Here is a 22,911-nt window from a genome sequence, read left to right as displayed (position 1 = left end):
GGTGTGTTAAGAGGTCTCGTATGTTGAATTTTAACACGTTAGTGTTTTGATTGTAGGAGGAAGTGTGGCACACGTAGACAGAAACACATACGTGTTTGGTGTTTTTACAACACATGTCAGAGAGCACGGGGAGAGATAATTAAAATAGTCATGAATGAAATAAGAATGTTAAGAGAAGTATATTCTATATGTTAATTGCAATGTCATTCTGTAACATTTCATTAAACTAGTTTTCCTTCCAGATCTCTGGAAGGAACCAGAATTGAATAAAGCTCCTGTTTAGATGCAGTACAGATGAAAAAAAAAAGATTGTTGTATATCCCGGGAGCTGCTATTGTAACAAATTTCTTTCTTTTAAATTTTCTAGTTTCTAGCTAAGTTATGATTGTAAAAGGTTGGCCTCGCGTTAGTTTTTAGAGCTAAAAGTTTTCAACAAGGTCGTTTTAGACCTCAGTTTCAAACAAATTAACTCTGGCGGGAAGTATGTAAGGATCTTAAGTTTTACTAACGTTTATTTTATTTTAAATCTTTACTATCACTTCTTATTTTCTACTTCCGGCCAGAATTATAAGCGTGAAGGAGTTTATGCAAAGTTGTCTGGCGAACGCCAAGTATTTAAGTGTGGCCTTTTTGCCAAGAATGAGAGAGGAAGCAGTGAGTTCGAAGCAGGCCGCTTACCTTAGAAGTTACGCAGTTGCTATTTGCCTTCCAGGCCAGAGGTTTTAATCCTCTTGATAAATTAAACGTATTGTAGTGTTCACAGTCTCTGTGCTACATACGCTTCCTGTTATTATAAGGCCAATCTTCCACGTGTATTATTCTAAAGTTAAATTAGAGTTTAGTTTTATTTTTATACCTTTTACGTTAGACCCCGAGTGGAGGGTCATTGTATTCCGAAGTACGGAAGTCATTGTATATAAAGAAAAATAAAGGGGCTTGTATACCCTTCGTCTGTATCCTGTCTACTTACTACAATTAGTGAACATAGCTTTAGTAAGCTCTCTGTTCCTAGTCAGGTCATTGTATGTTTCCGAAGAAGGTTAGAAGAAACATTGAACCTGATACCCTCAGTAAATGAAGAGAAGCTTAGGATTTATGAAGAAGTCTTAGAAAAAAAAAATTCATTTTAAGTTCGAACGAAGATTTCAAGACAGTGCCTTTCAAACAGAATTGAATATTTTTACCATGCCTTTCAACGTAAATTGTGAAGCAGTGAGGTCAGATTTGCAGCTTGAATTAAATGAGTTGCAATCTATAAATCATCTCAAGCAGTTGTTTCTAAATATGCCAAAGTTAGAGTTTTACAAATCATGATCGAAAGTAAGTTTCCCAAATTTAATATCTCACGCCCAGAAAATCAGTGCTTTGTTTGCTTCATCATTATATGTGCGAATAAAGTGTTTTCAACTATAAACCTTAGAAAAAATTATTTCAGAAGTAGACTGGCAGATGAGCATTTAGCGTCGTTCCTTAGAATCAGTACATATCATTTCGAACATCAATATAAGGAACTTTGAAAAATGAAATCGCAATTTCATTCATCTTATTAACATATTTAAATTGTAATACTTGTATATTGTTTATAAAATTTAAGAAAAATTTATATTGGCCCGCCAAACGTTTTTTTCCGGGTTTTGGGCCGCGACCAAAAATGTTTGACCATCCCTGGTCTTGTGAAAACTACGAGAATACCCATGTAGCCAGTACATCCGCCGGAATGCGAATGGGGAGAGATAACCTTGTTAAATTCTTAGGCCCACCAGTAGTCGAGTGGATAAAACCGCTGAACACTGACAATTTGATTCGAGGTCCCATCCGTCGAATGGGCCAGCTGTATGGGCGTATTCGTGGTTTTTCCCCATGTGTAACGATGAAACGAACCAGAATCCATCAGAAAAGCACGGGCATTCCTTTCCTTCGGCAGATACACTCTAGAATCTTGGTTTTCATTAAGCGCGACGCTAAAGAAACTGCTTGCTGGGAGAAACGCGTTTCTCTCAGCGCTAGGTTGAATAGCAATTCTTTAGCCGATTAACGATCAGTTGCGCGTACTTACCGTGAGCAATTTTTGAGTCTGTGGAAAATGCTTCGCTTATATCTCTTTGTGTAGGAGAGGCAGAAGAAAATATATTTCTGGAAGATCTTTATGTAGGTGAACCAATTATTAGATTTGCTGGAAGCGAAGATTCTCTGTTTGACGCAGAGCGCAGGGGGTAGCTAACAGGTCTGGTAGCTGTTTTGATCAAATAATCCAAATGCCGACCCTTTTGTTCAAATCAATATCATATCAGTATCAAAAATTGCCTTTTATTTTTCCCAGAATGTACCTTAAAGAAACTGAAAGGTGATAATAAATATTATAATATTAAACATGGTTAGAACAGAAAAAGAAGAAGGTAGCAGTTCTTTTTCACTTTCTAAAGCATATTTTGCCAACCTTTTTTGGCTCATCGCTCTTTTTTGGAGGTTTTTAACTCACCGCTTCCTCTCTCTTGGAACAATGGCATATTAGATGTCCTTTGATCTATAAGCAGCAGGTAAAAATTTAAGATATTTATTACGCTTGTGCTGCATCATATTAATAATTAAAACTCATTACGCAATACAGAAACAGAGTGTTAAAGTGGTAACTACTAAAGACTTGAAATTAATGAAAGAGGTCTACGAATAGTTGGAACGGATAAAGCTTCTAAACGTTAGTAGCTCGACCGGGAATCACGAACGCGCTGGTTGCATGGGATTTTTCGTGTTTTTCATCATGTGTAACGTGGAAATGAGCCACTTTCCCTTAAAATTGTCCGTAAAGACATTCATTCCCGTAAGCAGATAACCCTAATGTGATTTACCAAAATCAAATAAGCCAAACCAATACATTTATGAAACTTCCAAAACATGCGCAAATTCCTGTCACATCCTACGCAGTAAAAGAGCATGCTTTTGACGCGTACTGAATATTACTTAAATTATGAACATGCCTTTTTTTATAAAGTTTGATTTAATAATTTGTAATTTCTATTTTCTTGGTAGGGAGAAAGAATTTAAATACAACTCGCTCGGTCTAGAAGGTGTATGAAAAGTCGATTAACCTGATTATTATGATTCTTATTAAGATATGTGACTTTAATATTTATGTAATGAAATGAATGTTTAAAGTTTTGTTTAAAAATGTTTAGGCAACACTTTATTTATTGTCCATTAATGCTGTCTTACTATTCTACCGACAGTTAACGGTTTCCTAGATCTCCTGTTCGTTGGAAACTATGATCTAAAGCAGTGGTCTCAAATTCAAATTTCGATCTTCGCATTCACTCACTGATTGAAGAATTTAACCTAAATGATCTGCATCCCAAAAGCTTTGACCTTTTCTATATTGCTGCCTGGCAAGAAGTGAACATTCACCTACTTAACATTTTTGGAGAATAGAGAGAGAGAGAAAGGAGGATGTGGGCACTATCCCCTTATCAAACGGTTAATTAGTATAGCACCACGTCCGCCACTATCTATAGCATCCCTTCAAAATACATAGTGCCACTTGAAAGGTATTCAACGTGCACGACAGGACATACAAAATGATATGTTACAGAGTTACAGATTAATATTCAAGATACATTACTGATACAATTGTACATTACTGACTTCTTTAGTACATTACTGAACTAAAGAAGAGCAGTACCAGTGATATCCATTACCAACAAATTTTCCTAGAGCATAGAAGCAGTTATTCTAACTACAAAGCAATTTTTACTGATGGCTCAAAGAATCATGACCACGTCGAGGCAGCTTTTGTTTGTGATAAAGAAATAAAGATTAGTAAACTTCATAAGGCTGCATCTGTCTTTACTGCGGAAACTTTTGCCATTTTGAATGCCTTAATCTTTATCTCTAGGCAGAATAGCAGAAAGTTCATCATCTACTCTGACTCTCTGAGTGCTCTTGAATCAATAAATACAAATACCAGCCACCCTTTGGTCCTAGAAATTTTAAAGGCACACCTTTGTTTGAGAAACGCAGGTTATTATATCGCGTACTGCTGGGTGCCTGGACACGCTGGCATCAAAGGTAATGAACTCGCCGATATTGCAGCAAAATCTGCTGATATTACCTCAGAAAACGATGTCCCTTTTACAGACATACGGAATTACATTAGAACAAAGGTCTTGTTCAGGTGGCAAGAGTTCTGGGAATGCCAAACTCTGAACGAATTAAGGCTGGTAAAACCTAATTTGGAGTATTGGGAATCGAGAGGGAATCGGAAAGAGGATGTAATACTGACTCGCTTACGAATTGGTCATTGCAGACTGACACATCAGTACCTCTTGAAAGGAGATAATGAACCTATTTGTGGCACTTGCAACGTTCCCGTTTCAGTCAATCATATTTTAACCTGCTGCCCTGCTTTTAGTCAGAAACGTGAATTTTATTTTAACTCTACGAATGTTAACTTAACAGATCTCATTGGAAGAAACCCTCACATCAACCTCATAAGTTTTTTAAAAGACATCTCCTTTTACCATATAATTTGAACTACATTTTATCCTGCTCTACCTGTTTCTAGAGTATTTTTCAGTCATTTCTGCCTGGACATTTTAAAGTCATTTCTTCATGGCTTCATCAGCATTTCACGTTCAATTCATCAATTCATTTGATACTTGTTTATGCATCTTGAATTTTACTCACCATTTGTCTGGCGCATAATAACCCTTGAGGTTTTGTGCCATTTAAAAAACCAAACAACCAACCAACCAAATTCAAATTTCAAGCTGACCAAACTTCACGCGGATCTAAAAACAGCTGATCGGCTTTTTAATAAAATTGAAATTTCTTATCAATAAAATAAAAAACAAATTAATTAAATTTTTAGTGTGTTTCACTAAATATCTATCAGACATACATAAACAATAATAATATTAATAACGCAAATGAAAGAAATTCAAATTAAATTTATTTTCTATCTCAAATATAAACTTCGGTATCAGCAAGATAGTTTTGTTTGTTACACTTTGTAATTCAAATATAATGACATCGAACTGTTAAATAATCGAACTGACATTTATGTCAATTAATTCTAATGTGTTTAATAAATCATCAAGTAACTTAGTTTAAGATTTAATATAAACTATGAACATTTTTGTAAGTTTTCAAAGAAAATTCCCGAGTGAGATAAATCTCTAGAATAACTAATAATAACAACTTAGTCTCTTTCTGTTATTTATTAAATTTTTCTTCGACGCGTAAATAAAAATACACATGTTTGTATTCAAATAATTATAAACTTTATTCGGCGTTTCATTTCTAATAAAAATTTTAGACATGGAGAAAATTACTAGAAATTATATTCATCACAGGTTTTAATCGGGTTTTTTTTTTATTAATTTTCATCTATGCAAAAAAGCTGTTCGCATAGAAATGTATTCCCAAACAAAGGGATTATTTTTATTGCAAAAGTTCGTAACTTAGGGTATTTATTTTTGACAAATACGAATAAATGTTAACCAAATATGCATCTTCAAATCTCTGAATCAAATTTACATCATTCTCGAAGTTAATTATCTCATCTTATAGATTTTCTGATGCTTCACTTGCATTCATTTTTAATAGTAATGAAAGTGATGCAAATTCGGACTTAAAATAATTAAACTCTTAATCTATGCTACACCGTATTTATAACTAATACATAACTGAAATGTATCTGCGGACCGCATAAAATTGCCTTGAGATCACTGGTCTAAAGCCTGAGATATTTTTTGATAAATGGCAACCAAGTTACTTAGATCAAAACGTGACCGGATGCTGGGGAAGTGTCCTTACTTAGGGATGTGTGTAAACAGATTTATCTGTATACCCGAGCACGCTCTTATATTTCTTCAAAAGTAAATATATTTCACTTAACAAAATTATAGCCAAAGCGGAGTTTTATTTTGCACGTCGTACATATCTCCTTTCTGTGCTGTCCTCTTTGTTACAAAAATATAATTCTTCAACATTAATTTTAAATTATTTTATAAATATTGCGTGTGCATTTCACCATTAAATAAATAGTGAATTAAATAGCTGCCGGGGGAAAATAACTGCGTTCTTGAAATCATAGTTGTATTCCCATAAAGAATGAAGTTAGAAGGTTGAGAACTATTTGATGAAAATATCTGTTTATAAAAATTAATTTATAACTGTTCTTTGATACTTATTATACAACATAACTCTGCCTTCTTGCATGCTATTTAAGCAATGATTAATTTAGTTTACTTGCATATGGCAAAGCATTCAAGGGCTATTTGTTTAAGAAGAATTATGCTTTCGTTGAGTATCTTCTAAGGGAACTAAGTTCGTAGCTACTTCACATGGAGTAAACCATGAAAACGCTTACGCACTCCGCCCGTCCTCCGGGATTTAGACAGGCATTGAACTACAAACGTTCACTGGTCTTATCCACTCAGCCACTTCTGAGCCCTATAGTCAGTGAAGAAAGTACTGAACACGTTTTATAGTTGTTCACTGTTCATGGGTGCTCATTGGTGGCCGAGTGAATAAGACCGATGACGCTATAGTCTTTTACTTTAAATTAAGAACTTCAGAATAATTTTTCTCCGCCCGGTTTCCTCATAACCGTGGGAACGACAGCAGAGGGTTCCAGTCGCTTAATTTTTTCCGCTACTTTTGCTTCGTAAAAAGCGCGAGATTGAAGGTTGATTATGAGATACAAAAATTGGGTGGCAGCCAACGGCCTTAAAGTGACTACTAAAAAAAGAGAAAGAGTGAGAGACTATAATAGTGAGACTCTGTGTGGAAAGCTTTGAGAACCGGCTATCTACATGGGTGTTTTTGTGATTTCCTTCATATATGTGCAATATAAATATCAGCCAGGTTTTCATAAAAAGTTCTTAATGAAGACACCCTTCTCTTAGATAGATAACCTTTGTTTTCCTTGACTTATTCATTTAAACAAATTACACAATTCTAAGATTTCGCTTAGGCTAGTATAATAAATGAGTAGTGGAGTTTAAAACTTTGGTGAAGATCAAATTATGGAAAAAAAAGTTATTATTAAGAATCAGTGAAATAATCGAGAAATTTATGATATTTTAGACTCCAATTTGAAAGATAGTGGTTGCAAACCGTAATAAATCTCAGTTATTTAACTCAGATTTAAATAACGTAGTAGAATCATTCCTAAGTTTTATCAAAATGTTATGCATTGGTTATAATAGAAAAGAATCTACACGATCTCCACCTGTGCAAAACAAAAAGTTGAATCAGGTTGTAAGAATTATGTTAATTTTAAGTTAAAGTTCCTTTCCTGTCAAATTCTTAACTTCAACTTACTACTTCCGGCCAGAACGTAGTTTTGGAATTTTTCTGAATTTTAATGAGGAGGAGCGGTATTTAAACCGCGAAGTTTACTTGCAGAGTTAGAGAGAATCAGAGTTTCTGATTTACGCGCGTCTGCCTTTTAGCCACTCTCTCTCTCTCTCTAAGCTGTTATTACGCTCGGCCGTACTCAGGCCCTTGCTAAGCTTCGTAGTCAGATAAGTTAAGGGGCCAACTCGATTTGAATCTTGATAGCTTCGGCTATATTTCTTTAGTTAATCTTAGTTTTAGTTTAATTCTTAGTCTCTTAAGTTCAAGCCGAAGTGTCGGCTTTGAATGTACATTCCAAGACGGAATTTTGTTAAATCTTATTGAAATAATAAAGGGTTAGTTACCCTTCCATCGTGTTGTTTCTTGCCGCACGAACTTAAGCGATTATTCGCTAACTAGTTCTTAAGATTCGTCACTTTCTACAGTAACTGAGAATTACACTAAGTGAAAGTCTTACAAGGTTAAAATTACATCTATTTTTGCAATGTTGATAATTTTAGATCTAAAATTTTTGGAGGCCTAATCAGTTCTCGGCTTTCATTACTATGAGCTGTATTTTATATTTCGTCTTTTGTATTTGGTGAGTCTGTAACGAAAATTAATAGCTTATACAGAATTATCTATTTCAAGATTAATGAACAGAATGCCAGTTTTCTATTTTTGGTGTAGAATAATTTCAAAAGGCTGAGACTTTTCTATTTCTATTGTAGAGAAATGTTAATTTTTTTTTTTTTTTTTAACTGCTCCTCTTTTCCAATTGCATTGTGCTCCTTATCGTTACCGAGCACTGTAAGTGCTACGCACCACGTAGCTCTGCATGACGTATGCGAACAAAAGTAATGTTACACCCTTTTTTTTTTTTCAACGGCATTAATTTTCTCTTGTTCTCTGATGGATTCATTAATGAAAACAATAGCTATTTTACTCGTCCATTCATATGAGAAATCTCTTTGCGTCATAAGCAGCATGACTGATAGTTTGTAACAAGAAAAAAAAATGATAAATATATTACATGATATTTGACGAATGCTATGTCGAGTATTTACATTAATATGAAGGCATATTTTTTCGATTATTTATATCCAATTGTTTTATTATACTTTTAACTGTGCGGGAATTGTGATACACCCAATGTAGCATATTGACACTCCTTACACCAAATATTTCCAATAAAGGCTTGTTCAATAATTTTTTTGTAAAAATAAATTCTCTTAGTTTGATTAGATTAAATGAAATTGGAAGAGGATCCTTATATTTTTCTTTGCGAGTGACATGAGTGTGAAAACTGATCTTCCTCCTAAAACGAGTTTTTAAGTAGAATCATGAATAAATAAATGGTAAGCATTAAAATGAGAAGACGATCAAAACGAAAACAAAGTTTCTTGCTTTTTTATAGCGATTAATGTATCAAAATAAAAGTAAAGAACAACATAAGCAGATTCTCTTATTCGTAAGTTTATTATTTGTTAAAGGCAGTCACTTATATTTACAACTGCTGCATAAATTTTCGTAAAATTCATGCGCAGAATCTGCGCCAGAAGAGTCAGTGCAACAACTGCGGAGCATAATTTAGGAGTGGTAAAATGTTTAGTATTAAGAGAGGCACTGGATGGTAAAAAGCCTGGCCCCGGCCCTGATCATATGACCGCCTTGGAAACTGTTGCAGTCTTCAATAAATACGCCTTTCGTAAATAAGCAAAAACATAGACAAAATTGTTGGAAGACGGGGAAATTGTGATACGGATTTAAAAAAAAAAATGGTTTATTCTCACAAATTAAAATCCTTCTGTAAAAACTCTCTCATCAGCATAGCTATCAGCGTTAAGTGCCTATTAATCCACATCTGCATACTCAAATATTCAGCTTCTACATTTCTCACTCAAGTTTTCTATCACTGAAACTATTTACATGCTCGGCATGCTGATGACATTTAAAAAATATTTTTATTTTATTATTTATTGGGTTTTTTTTTTTTTTTTTTTTTTTTTTTTTTTTTGGTTGCTGAATATTAAGTGTCTTAAGTAAACATAATTTACTTCAAAAACATAAAATATAACAAATCATGAAGATGTCTTGCCTTAAGTGTCACAAATTTTAATTCACCCTAAATATCACTTACCATAAATGTAATTGAAGAATTTTAGCCTCTAATATTTATTTATTCGAGCCTGAAATCTCATGTATTCAGAACTCGGAAAACACGCGGAGCAGTTGCGCGCATATCTGACGTCACATAGAGTATAAACAAATCTTAACACATGACGTAAGACCAGGAAGCGGAAGCGTGTATAGTCTGATGTCATTTCCACCTGATTCTAATGGTTTTCAATCGGATGCACATAGCTCATGATTTCCTAATTGGTGTCTAAGCGTTTTCAAGGTCGCGTAACACATATTTAAAGTAAGCCTATGATAACCTTATTGCTCACATATTGAGTCCACTGTATTTGAATACCTGAAATTTTAAAAAATCATGCATCAATCAGGTTTTGATGAATAAATAAAAATATCAATAACATTAAAAATATCAATGAACAATCAAGGGATGATAGTAATAATATAATCATAATGTTGTCGTTGTGCGGCAAACTGATATTTAGAAATAATTTGTTAAATCAATGTCACTTAAATGTCCTAGATTTAAGTGTTTTAAATCGATAGTTTGACGCAGTATATGAGGTATCATTTCAAATTAAATACAAAAAATTGCTGACATATTATTGAAATACTATGTTTCAACATGTTCCTGATGAAAGTTTGGTACATAGAAATTTCAAGTAATTTTTTTAGTGAAAATTGCAAATATTTTATGTTTTGTTTCAGATGCAGTGGAAAAATTTCAAGCTATAGGAGTTATGTAAATATTCATGAAGCATTTTTTAATGATATGTTATGTTAAGAAATACAAAAAGAAATGACAGTGCTTAACAGCCAGCGCTTTAGACTTCAGTAATGGGAAGCATACTGAGGTATATTAAATTTTATCGGGCATAAAAATATTAAAAAGAGATTCAAGCGTTAAAAATTTGTAATGCAATAAACATTTCTTTCCTCTTCCCCCGCCCTACCTTTTAGTAAACATAGCAGTTCTAATAATTTATTTCGGAATGATCTTAAATGGGACGCAAATTAGCGTAATTTATTCAGAAGCCGGGTATAATAGCAATTTAGAAATTTTAAGTAAAATAGTAATTTAAGCAATGCTTAAAATTTCTTTCAAATTTTATTGTTTCAAAACTGGAGACGTATGATATGCTCAGTTTATCACAAAAATGGTAGACATAATTTTATTGAATCTTATAAAATCATTTTCTTTTCCTCCCCTTAAATCGGATGAAAGGCGAGTAAGTGAATTCTCGTAAATTAATGAAGCCATATGAGTTATGAAAATTTCATTTCGTTATTTTAAGTTCAGTGCGGTCCTAAAGATGGCGCTACCAACACAAGGAAGAGAAAACGAAACTACACTTTTTTTTTTTTTCATATATCTATCAAATTAAAAGGGATCTCCCCCCCCCTCGTCTTGGAAAAAGCTTGATAATTTCTGATATTTTTCATTTTGTATTATATATTTGAGGACTATAAAGGACTTTTTAGACCATTTAAAATATATCAAATCTAAATTTTTCCCTTCCGACAAAGTAATAAGTTATTCATAGAATACATGCTCTATTTAAATACTATTAAATGCAATAGACATAATTTTGTTTGAAGGAAACTATTTTAGTTAAATACATTTGAAGCTTCTGTTTGTTTAAGCTATCGTGGTTCTTCCTTCTCTGAGGTAACGATTTTAACTTTAAAAAAATGTAGTAGTTTCTTTCAGAAAATAGTTGTGCATAATACTTTCCGCCTCCACTTAAGATTTGTATTTTGCTTTAATGTGTAATTTTTAATTGATTAAGTTTAATCAAGTATTGCTTCTTTAAAATTACTTGTTATTAAGTTAAATATTTGTAGATTTGCATTCAGCAGGTTATTAATTTGACACTTTTATTTCATTGTCTCGGACATCTGACATTTTATTGTGTATTAATATTAGACATAAGAACATGTAATGATTAAAATAAAATTCAAATATATTTTAACTGATTTGCTTAAATCTTATTTCTTTCTTTTAAATATTGCGTTTTAGCTTGATTTCATGTTTCTGTCTTTATCTTGGTTGATTCTGAACGGTTTTTAGTCCATAATTTGATTTTGAATAGTGGACTTTATTTTGTAAATCAGAATTACTAATTAGACTTTTTTTAAAGTATTTCGGGTTAATTTGCTAAAATTTATTTAAACTGATCTTAAAACAGTGTAGTCTGTTTTCATGAAAATTTTCTTTTGGTAATACTTCATTTGCTTTTTCCTTTTCCTAACCTTAAAACTGATGATGGAACTCCCAATTTATTTTACTGGATTGTTATAAAAAAGATAAACAAATCTCAAAGCCTTGTTCTAAAATACCAATATTTCATCATTATTTTTTGGCCGAAGATTTCAAGCTATGCAATTTCTTTTGGTAATCTTAAATCTCTTATTTTTTTAAAAAAGATTCCTTTCATAAGAAGGTCCTGGTTTTCAGTACAGAGAATTTATTATTATTTGAAGTCGGATAACTCTCTTGTTACTTGCCATGGATTTGGAAACACGGAAGTAAACAAAACTCAGGAAGGCTATGCTGAAATTCTAAGTCTTGTAAGCTGCCCAAGAACTTTTAAACGAAGATTGCGGGAAACACGGAATTATTAGGGTTGCTGTAAAATAAAATGACCGTCCGGTATCAGATGAGACTAATGACAGCGCCCTCTAGTTGTAAAACTGGAAAGTTAACACTATAATCTCGGAAAATACGCGAAAAACAGAATAACTGTAAATTAGAAAATTATGAAACATTTTCAAATTGTTGTGGAACCCTGTTTATAAGAATCATTTGGGACGGAGACATTTCAGATAACTTATATTTTCTATTTCCTACAGGTAAAGGAAAAAATAAGTACCTCAAACCTTGTTAAATAAAATCCTGTATTACATTATATTTACTCATGTATAAATATATAATTCATTTAAAATAATGAGCGATCATTTGAGTTTTTCAAAAGTCGGTAATATATGGCCATTATATGCATCTTTTATTAATTATTATGTCAAGTAGATACTTTAAAAAAAATAACATTTAAATTAATAGGTAGTGGCACTTATTACTTTTAAATCTTTTTTGAAGCAATTCTTAAGCAAGTTGGTACAGTCATGAGAAATTGTAAGGTATTTCTCCCACCTTCTTAGCATGCCTTCGCGGTGTAATGGTAAGCACGCTCGACGCGTATTTGAGAGTTCCGTGGTTCGAATCCCGGCGAGGGCTTTGCTCACTTTTTCATCTTTCCTGCTTCGAAATAACCTAATGTCTCTACGGTGACGCCCGAAATAAAAAAAGGTGGTGGTGGATGATTCTCCACCACCTTTTTACCAGTCGAGGAGTATCCTCATGAGGAGTATATAAGGTATTTCTCTCGCCTTCTTAGCATGCCTTCGTGGTGTAGTGGTCAGCACGAGGTCCGAGGTTCGAGTCCTGGCTAGGGCATTGCTTATTTTTCACGTCTCTTGCTTTAAAAAAAATACCTCTACAAACTTTTGAAGCAGGAAACATGATAAATGATCTGAGTCCTCGGCTGATTTTGAACTCTAGACTTCCCAACTGCCTCACGGACGTGCTTCCAATTACGCCACGAACGCACGCGATAGGAAAGGAGAAAACAGTTCACAAGTTATAATGTGAAAGATAAATGAAAGGTTACGTCGAATTGCAACATTTTGGAAGCTTATTATTTGCCAGACAGCGCGGAAAAGGCGTTAAAGATATTATCTTTTGTACAATAGCAGCACTTGCTGAGTCGTATGTGTTGTTAAATGAGTGACAGTGAGAAACGCAGCGATTCGGAAATTTAGGAAAGGTTATTAAAGATGTTTCTAACGTTTAAAAAAAAAATTCCCCCTGTTTTCTAAGCAAAGAACGTGCACATTTAACAAAGACTGTAGACCAGAGTAAAGTGAAACTCCATTTGCTCCTTAAAAAAGGATAAAATATGTGTATTAGGAATAATAAAAGTGACATTTTTATCCTTCGAAACACGTGAAATCTCATCAGCCATCTTTACAGTATCCAGGTGATATTTATTTAATTATATGTCATGCGTATCAAGGAGAATAGTAAAAGCATCTGAGAAATCAACTGGAGGTATCTTCTCTGCCTCCTGGTAACTCTTTCTTTGAAAACATCCATTTCATATTGTAAGAATGGGCTTCTTATTAACCGTACTTTTACATGGTTTTGAATCTATATTTGTTGTTGATGGAGTAGCGATGGTGTATACAACTTGGTAGCATTGTTCAGATGAAATCAGAATCGGATATTTCTTACCAATTAGATTAAAGGGCGACTGTCATTTCAGATTAAAAAAGTCTTAACTTGTTATTTCTAAGTCTGACTATGTCCAATCTATTCTGTTTTAGTATGCATGGTTTAAAAGCCTCTACTATAGAACACAACGTAAAGTAATTTATATTAAAAACAGGTTAAGAATGAGTATAGAGATACTCGCGTTTAACCGTATTGCTGTGAGCACTTGCTTGCTATTCTCTTCGCGAGAGCCTGCTTCCCTCTTTTCCATGATTTGTTATGGAGAAGTGGTCAGAAGGAAAAAGCGGGATTCGTACTGTTGGAAAAGGCTACGAACGTTCTGATCGGTTTTGATGTTCGAAAACAAACCAACTTCAAAGGTTAATAATAATATGAAAATTAATAAAATTGCATTCTTGCAGATTAATTTTCGGATACTTTTGGCATCGGATTTCGAGCTGTCCCAACCAGTTCATTGTAATGATCAATACCCTTCGGCATGTAGCTTAGATGAATATTTGACCGAATTGCTGTTTAATAAAGCAATGATCATGTATTCGATTTCACCTGCGTGGCCGAGTGTGGAACAAGCTGAGTTCCTGTTGTAATTAGTAACAAGACGTAGTGGAGTTCCGTGCGCTTGACTTAGTCACGTTGACGTAACATTTCAATAATTTTATATTCAGTTTAACCTACAAGGGGACAGCTGTTTAATTCTGTGATTCGACACTAACTTCAGTTTGTAAACTACAAGTTATGGATAAATAAATTTTACTCCTTCTTTAACATTTAGTTGTAGCTGTAGTTATTAGGGGATAACTTATTGTTTAGGACATATAGTCTCGTTAAACGGGCTGTTAGATTAGTTATACAGAGTTAGAGTTTCTGTTAAGAAACGCCCTACCAGTATCCAAATGGTTTAGACCTCTGAATGCTGGAAGTTTGACGTGGATTCGATCCCGTGCTAATGGGCTGACTTGCATGGTTGATTTTTATGTTTTCACCAAGTGTAACTACATGGTGAAAACATAAAAATCAACTACGAGCCAGTTCCTATTAGAAAATGCTCCATGAAGGTATTTCCTTTCTGAAGCAGATAGCTTTCGTGTGTTTTGCCATAATCAAACGTAAGAATCGCTAATAAAATTTATGCCTTTGAGGATTATACTGCAGCCTCACACCCCAGTACTGAAAATTACCGAAAATATTCGTGGCTGCCCAGAAAGTTTTGAATCCGATCTACTAATTGTGCGATAAAAATTCATCCTACTTGCATGTTTTAATTTGAATCGTGACTTCGACAACCTACAAAAGAATTTAAAAAGTAATTTAAGTTTTTTACAAAGGATGAAATTATAAAGACCCAGAATTTTTGTAAATTTTATAAAAATCTTACATTTAAATTTTTTACGAAGGTAGCATTACAAAAAGGAATATTATACATAAATAAAATAAAGTATTATCCGAAATAAAGTATTTTATAACTAAAGAAATTTTTTTTATTAAAACCGCATTTAAAAAAAATCAGAAAATGGAGTTTAATTGAAACTTGCACACAAGAATTGCTTCATAATTAAATTTCCCCCTTTAATTCTTGGTTATGTTCCACTTTTCTGAACTTGAAAAGATTATTTTTAATATATGATGGTCTGCTCTAGGTAAACTTTCCGTTACAGAAAAACAACGTCAAGTATCATGTTTAGTTTCTGTCTGAGGATGATGACCATGCACATCATCTAAAAATATCTTTCGACCCACTTCAGTCCAAACTGGATATTCCAACAGAGCGCCTTCCTTCCTTTTATGTAGGTCGAGATGAGAAGAAATACTGAGTTTTGGGCCCCTCGGACTTAAGACGACCTAGTTTATGCAGAAATTCGCTGAAAAAAATTATATATGTATATAGAAGTTTCCATTATTCCTGATATGTTCGTAGAGTCCACGATAAAAAAGTGTTTATCTGTGTCAGTTTTATAGTGTTGTACTCTGCCAGTTTTCTTTCTGCAACGCTGAAAAGTGAAGAAGTATTGTTGACCTGGCTGAAATTTATAAAATTTGAATTCAGAGTTTCTAAATTGGAAGAGGAGCCTCTAAAAAATTTCTTTTTATCTATTTGCCTTCAGTCTTCAATACAGTACAGTATTAATTCATGATTTCTAACTGTATATTAATTCCGAGTGTAATTTTAATGTGGGTATCATAATTCATTCATGACTATTCAAATCACTAAAAGCTAGTTCTTATCTCTGATTTTAAGTAGCTAAGCTCACTATATCTGATTTGTGTGGAGAGAAAGATGAGAACAGTTTTCAAAAACATAATTATTGATAGCACATCTGAAATCTTCAGCATAATTTGTTCGTATTTCTCATTTGATTCTTTTGATGGGCTGTCCAAATAATCAGTTGGTGTGGATTAAGGTCATGTACACTTTCAAAGGCCAACATTGAAATATATAGCCTTTTAATGCTTCATTCAAAATCAGACGTAATTGTGAATGCGTAAGATAACAGGAATTCTTAGCCATTCGGATTCCTCGTCTATCTACTATTGAAAAAATTCTTTTTAATGCCCTAGAACTTCAAATGCAGTAGAGTTTTAACTATTAAACATAAATGGAACTGAATGGTGGTAGAATAATCGGATAGTAAATTACTAAAATGGATCCGGTGAAGAAAAACATTTATTACATATTTGTCGAACCACAAGACAAGCGTAATTACTGTCCACTCAAATCGGGTTCGTAATCGATCATAACATACAGCATGAATCCAATCTTTTTGAACCTACTGCTGTTTCTACCTAACGTTTGTATACTTACAACAGAAAAATTATTTCATTGGAAAATGATAATAGGTTTATCACAATACAGTATGAATTGTGTCTTAAGTTGCAGAAAGGAAAAGAAATATGTTGTAATAAATATAAAAGAAATGATACCATCTACTTTGCAAAGGTCAACAAGGTGCTTTACAGAAAAGCTAGTTAGTGTCATAGTCATTCTTAGAACAGTCACTCATTGAACTGAGCTATATGGACAATACATCTTGACTGAAATAAGTACATTTTTTTTAATGAAATACATATAAAATGGGTGAAACACGTGAAGGACTTTCTGTATCCACAGAATACTGTATTTTTGAATTTCTGTATCCACAGAATACAGAAATAGTAATATACAATGCTAATAAGAACAGTAATAACAGAATCGTGGTATTAATTTTTTAAATGAATTAAATTCTCATAGTATGTCGTATAAAAAAATGGAGAATAACGAAAGGTTCGTAATTTAGGAATTGCTGTATATGTGCTAACAAAGAACTGAGCATATAGGATATATGAAAAATCTGTATAATTCCCCCCTTAAGCCAAATATATGTTTATAATTATACAAGTGAGGAAATTTTGTTTTTTAATTAATCGTACTATATTGCTACTACAGGTAAACTAAAACAATGAGATGAATTTATAGCTATATTGCTCCTAAACTTATTAAGTTAGCCTCCTCACGAGTGTTTTAGGAGGAAGGCTTAGGTTAATTATGACAGAACTGCCTCTCAAGAACATTACAAAATCATTTTTGTCTTTTTATAGAATTAACTACACCACAGCATGATAATATACACATAAGAGAAATCTAAATATTTGTATAATTTAAAATATCGGTGGAAACTTTTTGACTAAGCGAAATGATTTAACCAAATTTTCAGAAGCATTTATATATATATCGCTTCTATTGATTCGTTACTAAAACAAATTAGATCTTAAAATAAAAATATATGCTCAAAAATTTTGTTCTACCACTGCAATTTTTCAGATTTTTAAAAGCAGTTATGCTTAAAATTACCTGATTATACCCATTAATTAATTAACAGTTAATTAGCCACCTGTTTTACCAAAAGCTACAAAATTTGAGAAATTTTAAGTACTGATAAAATTTTTCTTAAAATTTACGGTATGTAAAACCGTTTAAAGTTGCTGCATAAATTTATCAGTGCTTAAAATTTGCGCTTTATAAAACCGTTTAATGTTGCTGCATTTAAACTAATATACATGGTTTTCTGTCGAATTGTTTTGTTTTACAGAAAATGTGCTTTAAAAATACAAAAAAAAAAAAAAAATAAAATAAAATAAAAAAAATCAAGATAAGTTTTATGAATCTACTACCTAATGTATTGTAAATATTTTTGGGTTTTCAGAGTACTTTTCAAAATTTGATGTGTTGTCTAAGCACTTCGGACTTTAATACACAACAAATAGGTCAATTTCCACGCCGATAAAAAAAGATTCGGAAAATATGGAGGGAAAAGGTAACGAGACCACAGGTTATTTTCAGTTTTCTCTTTGTGTCTGACGTCAGATTTTAGCCAGCGGGCGAGCGCATCTAGCAGCGGGGAAAAGTGTTTTTCCACTGTCAAAACATTTTCCAGAGTAAACTCAGCCCTTTCACCGGAGAACTGAAAATAATTCGATCTCCCTTTCTGAAGTGTGCCTATCTAAAGTTTATTCATTATCATGTTTTGCAATTAGTCATCATTTGTTGCGTTGTGTTTGTTGTAAAGTTGCATGAATGACCGTCTTCGACACTGTCTTGAATGCATAGTAAATACGGAAGTAGTACTTTTCTGTGATGAGACTGCTTTTCCAGAAGTTAATAAGTTTCGTTTCTCGTAGGGAAAAAATGAAGGAAACACGTGAAAGGTTGCAGCGCCATCTGGGAACAGAGAGAAGCGGCTTTTGAAGGTAAATAATTATTCTTTCAAATTTTAAATTAATATTCGTTTAAAAAAACTATCTGCTCGATTGAATTCAATTTCTTTTAAATAGTGTACTATGTTTTTAATTGTAATGTGCTTTAAACATTAAGAATATCTTAAATTGTTTTATTTGACCAATTCGATATCGTTACGCTTTTGTCAGAATAAAACAGTTTAAAAGACTCTTCCAAATGTTCCAAATCACTTTGTCTCTACAGCTGCATCGAGAATTTATATTTCATCCGTAAATAAGATAGGAAGTAAAGATTTGAAAGGGGCCCATCGTCACCTATCAGTAGCTGAGTGGTTAAGCCCGATGAAAACTGGTAATTCGATTATCCGAACCCCAGTGGAACGGGCTGGCTGTATGGGTGTTTAAGTGGTTTTCTTCGTATGTAATATTAATACAAGCCAGTTTCTTTTAGGAAGTCCTCCATGAAGGGAGGCATTCTTCTGTTTTGGCAGGTAGACTTATGCTTTGATGTATTCACATATTAAAAGGCACGATAAAAAAGTAAACTAAAAAAATCTACAATTTGCAAACTGCAGATTACAATCTAACACTTCAAAAAAGTATTTATCGCTGAAAATTACAAAACATTTTAAAACTTGTTTTCTTCATTTAAGAAGCTTAAAGCATCGTAAAAATTCATGTCGTACCAATTGCGCTACATACGGCGTTATAGACACTTTTTATTAATCAAAGCAAAGTTTCAATTGTTCATAAAACTTATCAGTTGAATGTATGGTAAATTAAATGTATTTTAAAAACGTGCACTAAATATTTAAATTATTAAGAAGTGCATTTATTGTTTGTAAGTAGCTGATCAATAACAGATTAATAGAATTTGAATAATAAATTAAAGATTATATTTTGGCTGAATGGCAGAGCCGTGCCAGAGTATTTTTTCACCTGAGGCTAAGAAGTAAATTAAGTGATATACAGTCAAATTAACGGTATCTCTTTACTTTTATATTCAACAAAGTTAGTTTAGTTAAATCTTACCGTAACTCTTATAATATTGTGATCATAACTTAATGTGTTTAGAATTTTTTTTAAATGGCAGGCAAGGCCAGAAGCGGTGTTCATTTTGTTATGAAGATACCGTTGCCTCTTATGAAGCGGCAGACAATTTACATCCATGCCTTCTCCGGGATTCGAACCCGGGCCCTTCGGTACGGTAATCAGAGTCACTAACCACTTTCCTGTCTGGGTGGCATTTCGAAAATTAATACGTGTAATAATTTTAAATTTTTAAATGAAAATATTAAAAAGTACCTTTTTGATAAATAGTGAAATAATAGTATAAAAAAGTATTGCATTAATAGTCAAGCCTTTTCTGTACTACGATTTTTTTTTTCTTTTAACAGGGTAAAGCCAATAATAATTGTTTAAAAACCTACTTGATTGTTTAATTTATGTTCTCTAAAGAATATAGTGATATTTGAAATTTTTTTGCATTAAAAGAAAATTTTGCATTTCATTCTTTAATTTTAAGTATTCTGAAGCTTTTTTCACACTAACAGTAGTAATTGCCAAGGTTAAAAATATTTTGAACACAGTTCCTAAATTCAGATAATGTCAGCTGTGTTCCTGGATTATTTATATAAAATCTGATTTTGGTTTAGCAACTAGAATTATTGAAATAGCGTAGTTTCTAAAACTTGCTAGTTTAGATGGAATATCTGGAGCATTTACATCATTTTCATGTTTAAATGCTAAATTACGAGCTGGTCCGTTTTAAAATACTTATACGTCCCTTTCCTTAGGTAGATAGTCCTCGTGTGATTTGCCAAACTCAGCCTTACCTAACCTAACCTTTATAATATACCTAAATTCAATTACATTAATTTTTCAGCAGTTATAAAAGCTGGAATTCAGAAACTATCTCGTATAATCTTTGATATCTCAGTTATAGTGTCGAGATTAAAATACTGATAATTTCTTTCGTTTTTACTCTGAAAAAAATATATTATTAAAAAAAACTGGTTCCTTTATCAGTTGATTTTTAATATTGTTTCATTTTAGCTCCTCGTCATATTTTGTTGATATATTCATCTCTAAAGCTAAATTTGCCTATTTCTCAAGAAGCTTTTCTCTCACTTTCCGTAAAGAAAGAGTGAATCCTTCTATTATGTTTGTTTAATTCAGTATGGCATACGGCCGAGGCTATTTGCTTTCGTGGTGGAACACAGGAAGGAAAACAGGCTCGTATTTCTTTTTCATGCAGGGAAAAATTACGAAAATACCAATGCAGCCAAACCATTCGCCGCCATTCGATATTAGATTCTCTAATAAGTGTGTAGCTGTATACATATGTAAAGTTTCTGATTGCAAAGCTTTATTTATCTTTCCTTTTCTTGTTCTGTTAAATTCCACAAAAGCATACATAATTGCTTTGCTTAAAGAGGCTAATTAGATTCAAGCCATTGCAATGATTTATCATTAGATGACTTAGATAATTTTCAGCTTTAAATGAATATATAAATCGAATTTATCTAAAATTACATAAAATATATGATAATAACATTTTGTCCTATTTTAAATATTACATCGTTAGTAATTAAGCTGTTGATTTGATTTGCTTAACTGATTAAAGAAAGCGCAAGTGCTCAAGAAAATAACTATTTTTATTGATTTAAATTTGTAAATAAAACACTGCTTCTTCATACACTAAAATTTCGCAGCTAAATTGGCCCCCCTCCTAGCCGTTCACTATAGGCAAATGCTTCACCCTCTTATCCCAGTTTTGCCGAATGCCAACATTCTGAGTATCAGTTTCGCGCGAGGGCATGTGGAAGATAAATTACAGGTTATAACCAAAATTACCATAAACAAACGATTCACTTGGCCTTTTTTTAAATAGTTTTAATTAACAAAACACATTTAAGATAAAACATTACAATTAAGGGCGTTATAATTACACATTTAGGTTACAAAGTAAATCTCGAGGAACACCATACTTAGTGGCTTGAGTCCAGTACATCGACTGACTGCTATAGTCTTTGTTGGCCGGTGTTTTTCCCGGCGGCCGCTAGGTGGCGTTCGTTGAGCCGTGGGGTTACAAGGTGTTATATCTCGACACTTGAAAGGCAACGCTTAAAAAATGCATGACTGAAAAATGCTTTTAAATTCTTCCCGGTCTCCGTCCGTCTTTCAAGGCATGATTTATCTGCGGATTTTATTTTGCCAAGATATGATTTATATGTTAAATGAAAACAGTACATCTCCATCGAGGAGTAAAAATAAGGATTTTTAGGTGTCAATTGTAGAGTCATTGGGATTTTTGAAGCAGGAGTCATGAAGCATGAGCAGTGATCTCGCCGGGACTTGAACCTGGACCTCTCGAATACGTTTCGAGTGTGCTAATCATTACACCACGAAGGCATGTCGCAAGGAGGGAGAAATACCTTATATACTCCCCCTTTTAAAGGGCGACTGGAGATTAGGGTACCCAATCGCCAAATACTAGTGGCGAAGAATCATCATCCACCAACTTTTTTTTAGTTTGGGCGCCACGGGTGAGTCATTAGGATTTTTGAGGAGTCATGAAAAATGAGCAATGCCTTCACCGGAACTCGAACTTGCACCTCTCGAATACGCACCGAGTGTGTTAACCATTACACAACGAAGGCGGCATGCCGGAAGGAGGGGGAAATACCTTATTAATTGCAAACTGAAGTCGAACTGACGACTATTCGTAAACAAAAGTAGATACGATTTGTAAGCAATTAAAATGTGTAGTAAAGCGTCATTTATACCTCGTTTAAAGGACCGTTAAAAAACGACATCTAAGTAAGAAAGACGTCTCATGTATATATAATATGAACTGGAGAATTTTACTGCTATGATTATGCTATTTCTATTATATACAGTTAGCATTATCATTCCGCTTTTAGTTCGGTTAAAATTTTATCTTAAGAAAGACTTCATTTTTTCAAATCGTAAGAGTTTACGAATGTGTTACTATGCAACTATGCTATATAACATTTAAAATAAAAATGAAAACGAACATATTTTTATTTCATTTGGCCAATCTTGAATAAATAACCTTGTTTTTGCTTGGAAAATTTTAGTATAGTTGCAGACTATAATCTTTTTGAAGGAGAAAAAAAACTCTTCTTATGCTCTTTGACATGCCATTTGATTCTGAACCTTAGAATGAATTAATTAACACAATGAATTGAATTAACTTCATGAAAAGCTTCTTCAGTAGCATTGTGACAAATAAAGAAATTTCTAATTTTCTGCACCAGCACAGATGAGTTAAATAGAAGGAGCAAGTAATTTTTCAATTGCTTTTTCATCCCCGCTGTTTAAATCTTCATCTTGAAATCTGCTTACAGTAAGTGCTTCTACAGTTAATAATCATGTTAGCATTAGATTAACACTGTAATTTACATATATCCCAA

The 22,911-nt window shown here is 33.0% G+C and overlaps 1 protein-coding gene across 4 annotated transcripts in view; it reads left to right on the top strand.

Moving 5' to 3' along the window:
• Positions 1-22,911, top strand: part of Eip74EF (Ecdysone-induced protein E74) — a 560,026-nt gene that overhangs the window by 158,319 nt on the left and 378,796 nt on the right. For all 4 annotated transcript variants that reach the window (XM_085809754.1, XM_035350255.2, XM_085809753.1 and 1 more), the window contains one exon: positions 18,416-18,484. The gene's annotated coding sequence lies outside the window, so the exon portion shown is untranslated. The remainder of the gene's footprint in view (positions 1-18,415; positions 18,485-22,911) is intronic.

The sequence above is a fragment of the Stegodyphus dumicola genome, chromosome X2 (assembly GCF_044657685.1).
Source record: "Stegodyphus dumicola isolate Sdum_Otavi_A_Nest chromosome X2, ASM4465768v1".
NCBI lineage: Eukaryota > Metazoa > Arthropoda > Arachnida > Araneae > Eresidae > Stegodyphus > Stegodyphus dumicola.
The sequence above is the reverse complement of the archived record's forward strand: the minus strand, read 5'-3'. Positions and strand labels throughout refer to the sequence as shown.